The 12,669-nt window shown below is 47.0% G+C and overlaps 1 pseudogene across 1 annotated transcript in view; it reads right to left on the bottom strand.

Annotated features, from left to right (window-relative positions):
- LOC144772306 (alanine--tRNA ligase, mitochondrial-like) overlaps positions 1-12,669 on the bottom strand; it is a 444,475-nt pseudogene that overhangs the window by 60,113 nt on the left and 371,693 nt on the right. Inside the window, exons 18-19 of the transcript XR_013599714.1 lie at positions 11,472-11,555; positions 3,010-3,120 (exon numbers count right to left, since the gene is read on the bottom strand). The product of XR_013599714.1 is annotated as an alanine--tRNA ligase, mitochondrial-like (transcript). The remainder of the gene's footprint in view (positions 1-3,009; positions 3,121-11,471; positions 11,556-12,669) is intronic.

Below are 12,669 nucleotides of genomic sequence, written 5' to 3'. Positions count from 1 at the left end.
ACAGGGCTACCGCTGTCATCGCATCCGAACTACGACGGACGGTCAACACCTCTCTCAGATCTGGCATCTGCCCAGACGACTGGAAACGGGCGGAGGTGAAACCCCTCCTCAAGAAACCAACGGTCGACCCAACAGACATGAAAAACTACCGGTCCATCTCCCTCCTCCCTTTCGCGGCCAAAGTCACCGAGAGACTCGTGAATGCCCAACTGACCACCTTCATCGAAAAGAACTCCATCCTAGACGCCTCCCAGTCCGGATTCCGCTGCAACCACAGCATCGAGACCGTCCTCCTCGCCGACACGGATGACACCCGCATGCTACTAGACCTGGGGCACACTGCGGCCCTCATCCTTCTAGATCTCTCCGCGGTCTTCGAACTGTCTTACATTGCATGCTCGCAGCCAGACTTCACAACGCTGGGATACATGGAGCCGCCCACGACTGGATCCAATCCTTCCTCTCGGCAGAACCCAGAGGATCCGTCTCCCTCCCTTCCTCTCCAAACCCACGGAAATCAACTGCGGAGTACCCCAGGGATCATCACTTAGCCCCACACTTTTCAACATCTGCATGGCCCCCCTCGCCGCCATCGTCAGACAGCATGGGCACAGCATTTTATCCTATGCCGAGGACATCCAGCTTATCCTCTCAATCACGAAGAACCCTGAAGACACCAGACTCTGCTTCCAGGAAGGAATGAAATATGTGGCAGCATGGATGCAAGTCAGCTGTTTGAAGCTCAAGTCAGAGAAGACCGAGGTCCTCATCCTCGGACCCTGCACCTCTACCTGGGACATCACCTGGTAGCCCTCAAGAACGCACCCACCCCGACAGACCACGCTCGGAACCTCAGCATCATCCTGGACTCCTCCCTCTCCATGAACTGCCAGATCAACGCCGTCGCTTCCACTAGTTTCAACTGCCTGCGCATCCTCCGTAAGACCTTCAAATGGATCCCCCCGACCGTCACCCACGCACTCATAACAAGTAGACTGGACTACGGCAACGCCCTCTACGCCAGAATCAGCAGAACTCTTCTACGCAAACTACAAACCATCCAGAACGCTGCAGCCAGACTCGTCCTTAGGACTTCGCGTCACAAGCGCATGACCCAACACCTACGAGGCCTCCACTGGCTCCCTGTCGAGAAGAGGGTCACCGTCAAGCTACTCACCCACGCCTACAAATCCATCCACAACGTCGGACCCAAATACCTCAACGAGAGAGTTTCCTTCCACGTACCCAAGAGGAACCTCCGCTCCGCCGACCTCGCCCTGGCCGAGGTCACCCGCATATGCAGAACCAAAACCGGTGGAAGAGCCTTCTCGTACATCGCAGCCAAGACCTGGAACGAGCTCCCCGTGAACATCAGACGCTCCCCGACCCTGCACACATTCAGGAAGAACCTAAAGACCTGGAACGAGCTCCCTGTGAACATTAGACGCTCCCCGACCCTGCACATGTTCAGGAAGGACCTCAAGACCTGGAACGAGCTCCCTGTGAACATCAGACGCTCCCCGACCCTGCACACGTTCAGGAAGGACCTCAAGACCTGGAACGAGCTTCCCGTGAACATCAAATGCTCCCCGACCCTGCACACGTTCAGGAAGAACCTCAAGACCTGGAACGAGCTCCCAGTGAACATCAGACGCTCCCTGACCCTGCACACGTTCAGGAAGAACCCCAAGACCTGGAACGAGCTCCTCGTGAACATCAGACGCTCCCCGACCCTGCACACGTTCAGGAAGGACCTCAAGACCTGGAACGAGCTCCCTGTGAACATCAAATGCTCCCCGATCCTGTACACGTTCAGGAAGGACCTCAAGACCTGGAACGAGCTCCCTGTGAACATCAGACGCTCCCCGACCCTGCACACGTTCAGGAAGGACCTCAAGACCTGGAACGAGCTCCCCGTGAACATCAGACGCTCCCCGTCCCTGCACACGTTCAGGAAGGACCTCAAGACCTGGAACGAGCTCCCGGTCAACATCAGACGCTCCCCGACCCTGCACACGTTCAGGAAGAACCTCAAGACCTGGAACGAGCTCCCCGTGAACATCAGACGCTCCCCGACCCTGCACACGTTCAGGAAGGACCTCAAGACCTGGCTCTTCGACTGATCCGTAGGCTCTCATTCCCCCCCCCACCCCCCCAGCGCCTAAGACCCTCACTGGTGAGTAGCGCGCTTTACAAACCCCTGATTGATTGACTTATTGACTCATGAGAATCAGGTTTACATTTAAATGAGTTTTAATCAATGTAGTTTTATATGTTAAATTGAATGATTTTATCTTTTGTACAAGCATGGGCACAGCTGGCAGAAATATTACTTTTTACGTTAATGGCAGTGTCGCCTGTAATAAGAATGTGGTACCCAATCAACCCCCCCCCCCACTCTGTGCCCCCGCCCACACACACACCACGTCATATCTGTGGATCCGATGTAAACAATGGTCATCTGTGGGCCGGGTGCAGACACTCAGTTAGAAACGTAGTAATATCAGAGGCACTGTGCTAAGATTGTCTCTCTCTGGTGGGCCTGATCCATAACACCACCGTGGGGGGAAATCCAGATGCGGGCCATTGTGGGGACAGTTTCTGGGAGTACTGTCTCTTTAAAGCTCTCTTGGACAGAGCCCAAGCCCTGCACATGTTCACTCCTTCTTCAACATTAATCTATAGATTTTAAAATAAGTCTGTGCTACCTGTTTTTGTTCTAATCCTGCTACAACTGTTAATGTCTGAAGAAAGAATGCCACCCATTTGTTGATCCCATCCTGTGCAACTACTAATGTCAAAAGTTGATAAAACCCTATAAAAAGTGTTTCATTATTAATAAGTCTGTTATTTAACTTAACACGTCCTTAGCAGCTGATGGTGCCAGAGCTCGGAGCTGCCGTGCTGGTCCGACAGGCCTGTGTGATTGGCTCCTTGACTCTACGTCATGCATGGGATTACAAAGCGTGAACAGGGCTGTAGGGTTCCACTGCATGCACAGCACCTTACCTTGGATACCTGGCATGCACAAAGGACCTTCCCAGAATCCTGCTGGCTGAGCAGCAGGACTGAGGCTGCCGGGACCTGCTTGCACACCTGGTTCACCACCTTCATCAGCGCCTAGAAGTGGAGAAAGAGGTGGACAGGCGCTTGGTTACCAGAATCTGGGAAAAACATTCCTACAACTCTATTTCTTTCAGATAGTGTGGACAAGGTCCAGACAATCAGAAGAAAGCACTAATTGTGGAAACAAAAGAATACAAAAAACTGAAAACTGTTCTGAAACTGACGATAAAAATAGCACAACTCATGCCTTTTTCAAACAAGTTTTTCAATACTTTGGTATTTAAGTACATGGAGAGTTAACAACCTCAAGCAGTCAGACTAGTTGTCTATTTTGTTTTCATTTTCACCAAAATGTGCCACATACTGTTAGATGGCCCTGCAATGGGCACTTGAGCACTGGAAGAGCCCCAGTCACCCAGCAGGGGGCTCGCCACAAGTTTACTCCTGTGACCTTAGGACGCCCCTGTCACCCAACAGGAGCCTCAGTACAAGTTTACTCCTGTGATCTTAGAATGCCCCTGTCGACCATCAGGGGCGTCACTACAAGTTTACTCCTGTGATCTTAGGACACTCCTGTCACCCAGCAGGTGCGTCACTACAAGTTTACTCCTGTGATCTTAGGACGCCCCTGTCACCCAGCAGGTGTCTCGCTACAAGTTTACTCCTGTGACCTTAGTGTTGTTTGGCGTTTTAGGCTCCGAGTGGATTTTCCAGATTCATGCCCTTATATAGGTACAATTCACATTGCCCTTATATAGGCATAGAAATCAATCCCGTATTTAGACATAGCCCATGCAGACCAAATACAGGCATGGCTACATCCACCCATACCAAACGTCACAACGATTTATTGGAAAATCGTCTCAAGCAGTTCGGGAACTTCCTCTTACTTTAATATTGATTTGTGCAAGAACTCATGTACTTTGCACAGAACAACTATTCCCTAGGGGTTCTTTACTGACGTTATTATGCCCAACTTTACGTCAATCTATGGCATTGCGAAACACCTTCAAGGTATAAATATACCTTCACTTGCTATGGCAAACTACGGTGGTTCGGAGCAGTTCGAGTATCTACTTGCCTGATGCAGCTCGCTACAGCAAGTGCAGAAGGAAGCCAACCCTCCAGCTGATACACTGATCGAGAGGCTGCCTTTCTCTCGCTGAGAATCCAGCTCCAGTGTTTCCAAGCTCCGTTTGCGGGGTGTTGGGAAATCGAGTCCGGAGACAGAGATACCAGACCTCCTTCATTCTAAACCAAGGTATGGAGCTGATAAGAACCTAGAGAAACCTTTGGTAGATTCTTGGCAAAAACAACTAAACCTATGCTACACCACACTTACTTCTTCCTGCGTACTATACTTAGGTTAGGTACGTTGGGGTAGGAGTATTTAGAAACAACAGTTGAGTATTTTTAGTCAATGTTATTTATGTATGTATTTTTATATAGCTTAGAAACCATACAATGCTTTCACAGTATTATTTTATAATACTATTCTCACTGTAGCATTATACTTTGCAGTCTGCTTAACGATTGTAGCAGTTCACTTCTCTTGTATGAGAAAGAAGACTGTTCAATAAACCTTTTTATTGAAAACGCCCGTCTCTCTATTTCTCTACAAACTGTTGAAACGAAGCATGCACGATTGACTGAGTGAAATACTTATCTATTGTTTCCGCGACTCTAGAGATATATTTCTTATTCTTGGGAAACAAAGTTGTCATGTTTATGCGGTTGTCAGAAACGAATCCCTTCTTGTGAATTCGAGAAAGTTTCTAGTGACCTCCGAGCTAGCTGGCACTCACTATTAAGTTTAGTATATTCGATAGAGACCTAGTCGACCTCAGTCCTACGTCTAATCTATAGGATATATTATTCCAATGCGCAGAGCCTATTGGGAATATAGGAACTACACTACATTAGGACGCCCCTGTCGCCCAGCAGGGACCTCAATACAAGTTTACTTCTGTGATCTTAGGACGCCCTTGTTTACCTCTGAGACGTCACTACAAGTTTACTCCTGTGATCTTCGGGCACTCCTGTCGCCCAGCAGGGTAGATGTATGACCGCTGATCAAAACGTCGGTGCTCCCTGCTTGTGCAATGTTCAGCCCTAGTTACGGATGCATCGTTTCCTGGTCCAGATGCTTGAGCGTCTCCTGGTGGCAGAGACCAGAAGGGGTTTACTTCCAAAACTGTGCCCTCAATTTATTACACGAGCCACAGGCAGCCTAGAGCCCACCTGGAATCAGGGGGATTCAAACACAAAGAACAAAGGTTCTGAGTGGAGAGAACAACTGGGGGTGAAAAAATGATCAATCTCTGGGAAAAGGCAATGTTAACTATGAGATTATCAATAATCACAATAGATTTCCTTATAAACGTAAATAAATAAACACTTTCACTGCCTCATAATAGTGCTCCGGTGATCACACAGTGGATGGAGGTCTGAGGAGTGCACAGTGTGTGTGTGATACAAGTAGAAATGGAACTGCAATAGTTTTACTAACAATCCAATATTTGGGCCCTGAGGGCTCACAACCCATATCAGTTCATTAACTATTTGTTCCAATCGCATTAGTATTAGGCCTGAGCGGAACACGCGGAGTTTCTAAAAAACTCTGCATGATTCCGCGAACTGGCAGAAATGGGTACGTTGTGCTACTCGCGCTGTAATGTAGCTCCGGGAGTTTGATCCGTGCTGAAAAATCAGCGTGAACGGCACCACACAGCATACCCAAGGGAACAGCTTCTCGAGTTGATTTTGCTGCCACTCTACTCGAACGGCACCGCGCGGCGTACCCAAGGGAACAGCTTTCAAGTTGATTTTGCTGCCGCTCTACTCGAACGGCACGGCGCGGAGTACCCAAGGGAACAGCTTCTCGAGTTGATTTTGCTGTCGCTCTACTCGAGCTGCCTTTTTCCGACCGCAAACGGTTGCGACCTCCCACGACTGCATGTGTTGGAGGAATCTCTCCAGGTGCAATCGGAGGGCCGAAAGATCACACTAGGGGACGCCAAATCTCACTCGTCCACTTATCGTTGGCGAGCTGCACGAGGGAAAAAACTCCGTCATATGAAGGTTGGTGGAATTTGACTGGAACTCTGCTGGCCGAGAGTAATATATCACCCACCCCTACGTAGTATTTCCATTTGCAGAGGTGCTTATGGCCATGAAAGGGTGTCTGGAAGCAGAACCAAGATGTACAATGAATATAGTAACGCGTCACAAGTATGAAAAAGCCTGCTTCGCTGGTGGAGCTGCATAACACGAAATAAAACAAAAAAAACACAGAAAGATCACCTGTCTAATTACTATGTAAAACAGAACTGAAGGAAAAACCCTAGTATGGACAAACAGAACTACCTAATCTGTATGTGAAGTTATGACATAACTTAGGAAGTCTGAAAGGATTCCTTTTCCTATTAAGTGCAATTGTGCAAGAATAAATCAAGCTTGCAAACAAAGGGCCTTGTAAGGGGTGGTTTCCTCAATCTGGGTTACAATCAATAAATCGTTTTATTTCGGATATTAAGAACATCCATAAAAAACATTTAAAAAAAAGACCATAAAAATACACAAAATGCCATGAAAGATTAAATATACATGTTAAAGTAAAGTATTAATTATAAGAAAATATTGCTTTGGTGGATTGCAGCGGATAAAGAAAATGGCTTACAGATTAACAAACAAATATTGAATCCAATAACTAACTACAACAAAGCTGATTTACGTTTTGGAACAAGCATCACTATAAAAAACACATACAAAAATAAGAGCAGTAGATTATGAAAGGACAATCTAAATGTGGGTAAGAGTCAACTGTCACACCTGGAGGAGATTCTTGTTAGAAAGGTCTCCATGCCTAGAGAAGCTTCAGCAGAATTAGATTTCTGACCTGGGCTTTCTTAACTTCCTCTTTGTCCCTGTTCACACTAATGGATGGCAAGGTTGTGAGTGTCCCGGGTGGGAACTAGACACCCGCAAAATTTTTTTATGATTTACCAGCTCTCGAGTGCTGCACCAGATGTGGGTAAGCGGGGAGCTGGTTAGGGCACCCAGGAGTGGATCGCCTGCGCTGCCCCTGCAAGTTCGGCTGGACTGTTCCCATGAGGAACATGGTCAGACTGATTTGCATATGGCCATGTCTGAATTGGGGTGGCAGAGTGGGCTAAAGAACGCTGATGGATTCAACCCAGATCTGTTAACTGATTGGTTCAGGTGCTCAGTCCATCACCACCCCCTTTTTTACCGCTTTTGGCCACCATAAGTGTGGCAGGGTATGCTCAGACGTGAGTCCCTTGCTCACTTTGCCACTGGATTCAAGCAAGCCTGACTGAAGACGGCTGGAATGCCAGAAACTGGTCCTCGGAAGCTTTTTTCCGGTCCAGGGAAGGCATGGCTTGGCAGTTCGGGCTGGACTGTTCCCATGAGGCACAGGGTCAGACTGATTTGCATATGGCCATGTCTGAACTGGGGTGGCAGAGTGGGCTAAAGAATGGTGATGTGGTGAGTGGGCTAAAGAATGGTGATGGATTAAAACCAGACCCAGATCTTTTGACTGGGTGTGAGTGTTTCATTGGTTCAGATGCTCCGTCCATCACCACCCCCTTTTGTACCGCCCTGTCTTACACTGCACCGGGGTGTCCAGTGTGTATGGCACCCAGGAATTAATAATGAATAAAAAAATGCAGCACTAAGCTGCAGACAGAGAACAGAGGGCTTCTCCGGCTGCTCCAATATTCACTGCTCTGGGCCAGAATGTACCCCATAATGCCTTGCAAGAGCATATTTGGATATTCTGTGGCTTCCGAGGTGCCCCAAGGAGGAGGAGGGGCCCCACCAATGAAGCAAAAGAGTATTGCGGAGGGCATGCAGGAGTTGCAGCTTCCCCCAGAGGTATTTTCAAATACTTCCTGTTGGAAAGTGGATAATTAGTAGTGGTAAATGTGCATATATGTGCCCTAAATTGTATAAAAGAAAGACTCTTACACATTCAGTGTTGTTTGACTTTAAAAAGCTTTATTGATAACTTTGTTGATTAATAGTGCAATTAATATATTTTTAATGAGTGCTTTTAAATGTAATTTTGAGAGATGTAATATATGAGGACATAAGCAATAGGAATGGCGGGAATGCAAGTTATAGTTAACCAGGTAACTGTAACTGGTTAATTTCAGTGTTTTGTGTTTAAATGATATTTTTAACTAACATTTTCACCTAACTATACCATCACTTTAACTTTTGTTCTTTTCAGTGTATTTCTGAGGTTTTCTTTCAATGTAAACTGAGATATTAATACCATACTTATTCTGACTTCTCCGATCCCTTAACCTTGGTCTGCGCTTTTTGGCATATGTTCAGTTACGGGTGGCTGGGTTTAGGTCAGATACCGTTCCTATATGCCGTGGTACAAATCAGGGTCGCCCCCTGTCTCCACTGTTATTCGTGCTTGCCTTAGAGCCCCTAGCCACAAGTGCAGCGGGACTTATTGATCTGGAGGGTTGAATGGTCGCAGGCACGATCAGACAGAATTGCGTTATACGCGGACGATGTTTTGTTCTTTATGACAGATCCTTGGTTTTCTGGGCCCCAAGTACTCCCGATACTCCGGGTACTCAGGGAAACTTCGGGCCTCGGAGCCAACCCATCAAAATCTGTGTTATTTCCCGTGTGCAGTTATCAGGGGAGGAGTACTTAGACTGAACAATTATCTCACGCTACGGGCGGTTACAAATATCTGGGTGTCTTTATCTCGCCGTGTCCCACGACGTGGTCACATGATATCAATTTGCTGCTTTCATGTATCCGGGAGGAGACCAAGATATGGTCCTATCTACCGCTGTCCCTGTATGGACCATCTGCAATTTTTAAGATGGTCTCCCTCGGCTGTTCTATCGATTGCAAAACTTCCCATACAATATTCCTCGCACATGGTTCGCCCAAGTAAATGCAATCCTGAACAAGTTCATGTTGGGTGGAAGGGCCATTCGCATTGCATTGCGTACCTGTACGCAGTCAACATATTGGGGTGGGATTGCAGCGGCTGATGTATACGCTTATTATGCAGCGTCACACCTGATGACCATCAATGAGCGATGGTACAGCCCGCACACAGACCCAGCATATGCAGTTGAGCGTGTGAGTTGAGTTGAGCATACCCCTCTTGAAACTTCTTTACAGCCGCATGAACCTTGACTTTTTGCCCCCAGCGAGTTGAACGGTCGTTCAGCTCTGGCGATACATTGTTAATAAAATGGGCCGGGAGGGGCCCCTGAAAACAGACGACGCACTGCGGCAGGATTCCTACCTGCACCCCACGGCTGAACTTTCAGGCTTCCATGCATGGGACCTCCTCTGAATCTCTACCCTTGGGGACACCACGCAGGGTTCCACTCTAAAATCATTTCAGCAACTACAAAATTAATTTAAACTGCACCGATCGAAGTTTTATCAATATTTGAAGTTGAGACTTGCTCTGACGCCTTTGTTCCGCTCACTGAGTGACTTGCCGTAATTCCACCCCCTTGAGGGTCGCTTAATAATGGGGGTCCTAGGAGCCGATAAGATCCGACAGATCTATCAGACGTTAACCGCACTTACTCATACCTCACTACCCAGGGGACGTGGGGAGCGGATATGCCCGACATGACGGATGATGACTGGACAGAGGCTCTCGCTAGTCCTCGTGGGGCCGCTATATCCACACGATATTGTCTCATTCAGTTTAAATATCTCCACCGTGCATACTTCACTCGCTCCAGTCTTTGGAAGGTGGGTGTTATCCAGTCCCCTATGTGTCTTAGATGCGGGGAAGCGGAGGGAACCTTTTTCCACCCTGTTTGGAGCTGTGGGGCGCTGCAGCCGTTTTGAGGGGAAATTGCGTCATATCTGGGCCGGGTCCTGTCCTGGAGTCTCCCGCTTGACCCCAAGTTGTTCCTGCTGCATAGCACCGAGGGGATTGGCTACAAACAGCACCTCTTGTTCTTGGGCCTCAAGCTTGCCAAGCGGGACATCGCCCAACGGTGGAAAGCGATCGCCCCTCCAACTATGGACGGGTGGAAGGTGGCCATGGACATATGCATGGGGGCGGAAGTTGCAGTCTATCAGGCACGTGGCTGACCACAGAAACATAGGAAAATATGGTCCCGTTGGGCGACATACCGGGGCATAGACTTACCCCCCTGCCACCATCAGACTGCCTTGAAACCCCACCCTTACATGATACCCTAGATGAGCAGCTCTGATGTCATTATATGCACACTCAGACCCACTTCGGTCAGTGAATTCTGGTGTAACTTGTGCCAAGTTTTTGTTTTAGGGCCTGCAGGTTCGCAGGTTAGCTTGTTGTGGAAAAGTACTTGGTACTATCTCATTCGAAATGTATCCATAATGTATACTTTGGGCTTTACCCGTTATGTACCGCTAAACTCAATCAAATCTGTCATTATAAAAAAGATATTAATACCATACCCAATTATGATGTTATTTTAACCTTTGTTTTTTCAGTGAGTATATAAATATATATATATATATACTCTCTCTCGCTCTCTCTCTCTCTCTATATATATATATATTTACTCAGCCATGAAATGCGTGCTCTCTCTTTCTGACTACATCTATCTATCCATCTATCTATCATCTTTCTCTTTATATACATATATATTGGATAGATAGATAGATAGATAGATAGATAGATAGATAGATAGATAGATAGATAGATAGATAGATAGATAGATAGATAGATAGATAGATAGATAGATAGATAGATAGATAGATAGATAGATAGATAGATAGATAGATAGATAGATAGATAGATAGATAGATAGATAGACAGACAGACAGACAGACAGACAGACAGACAGACAGACAGACAGACAGACAGACAGACAGACAGACAGACAGACAGACAGACAGACAGATAGATAGATAGATAGATAGATAGATAGATAGATAGATAGATAGATAGATAGATAGATGGATAGATAGATAGATAGATAGATGGATAGATAGATGGATAGATGGATAGATGGATAGATAGATGGATAGATAGATGGATAGATAGATGGATAGATAGATGGATAGATAGATAGAGTCAGAAAGAGAGAGCACGCATTTCATGGCTGAGTAAACAAGTAAACAAACTGGTGTTTCCCACATGAGGAACAGGCCCTGGGGACGGATCCCACTCCAAGCAGCAGGCCCTGGTAGCTCACTTTCAAAATGAATATATTTTTAATATGATTTTCGGCAATTTTCAATGCTACCTTAAACCCTGAAATCCCCGACAGCAATACAGAGAACGTAAACTTACAGCTTCAAAGTTCATCTCTGTGATCTTAGGTATTTACCAGAAGCCTGTCCCCAGATGTTAGTGTGAGTGAATAACTACAGGAAGAACTTACAAACACTGAGTCAGCGGGAACCGTGTCGACGATCACAAGCTGGTCAGGATGGTTCTCCAGAAGGACGCGGGCCTTCTCAGCAGCCTGGAGAAGAAATACAAAGCACCAAGAGCATCAGCATAGAGCAGAGCTCCAGGAAAAGCAAGGATAAACCACATTTAATAAGACTAATTAAACTAAATATGGACAGCGTGAACCCCCCTCTGTATGGCGGCATCAACACCCCTGAAGACATTGGCAAAACAGGAACAAACATTTGATTTGTTACAACAGGATACCTGGGAAGGAGGTTGAACCCACCCAACCCCAGAGGTAATATAACAGTTGAGTCTCAGTGTGTTGAGTCTCAGTGTGTTGAGTCTCAGTGTGTTGAGTCTCAGTGTGTTGAGTCTCAGTGTGTTGAGTCTCAGTGCGTTGAGTCTCAGTGTGTTGAGTCTTCAAGGAGCGACACCAGAGAGTATGTGAAAGTCATTGGCCAAAGGTTCACAAAGCAGATCCAGCAGGTGATCAGGTATTTTAGCCTCGGCACCTGATTATGCCGAGGCGGGAGGGTGCATTCTGATTGGGTTCCCAATAAATCTTGCAAACTTGTGTGCTGAGAGAGAATTGTTTCTGTGTCATTTTATTATCCTTTATTATTTCAGCTTCGACAGTCGCATCACGGAGGACATCAGGGATTGGTCAGAATCCTTGGTGACGTCCACTGTAACAAGTGGTCGGGCAGGATTTGGCGTGTGTTGGCTGAGTGACGGGCTGTATCATTTAGAGCACTGTGGGGTTGTATTCTTTAACGAATAGACGATGGAAAAGTTGGGGAGGAGATCTGAGAATTTACCAATGAAGTCTTCTTCTGCCCTGAAGGCCTCTAGCAGAGATGGAAGGTGGTGGTGAGGGTTGCGAAGAGTGCCGTGTTAGTAGCTCCAGGGAGTTCAGTGTCACTTGCTTACTTGGGGGTAAAGGGCCAAGAGGATGTATTTATGACAGCGAGGTCTCCTCCCTGCGTGTGTACGTGGTCCATGTGATGGATGCTGTAGCCTATGAGAAGAAGGACTTCTAGGGTGAAATGAAATGAAATAAATTTGTACTTGTAAAGCACACTTCTACCCAGAGGTGTCCCGGCGCTGCACTCATACCGCTGTGGAACCCTTCCTGGCCTTTCCCTGTGAAATGTCCACTCCTGGGCACCCCCAAGGTGAAG

Source organism: Lissotriton helveticus, chromosome 8, assembly GCF_964261635.1.
Source record: "Lissotriton helveticus chromosome 8, aLisHel1.1, whole genome shotgun sequence".
Taxonomy (NCBI): domain Eukaryota; kingdom Metazoa; phylum Chordata; class Amphibia; order Caudata; family Salamandridae; genus Lissotriton; species Lissotriton helveticus.
Note: the sequence above shows the minus strand (reverse complement) of the source record. Positions and strands in the feature narration are given on the sequence as shown.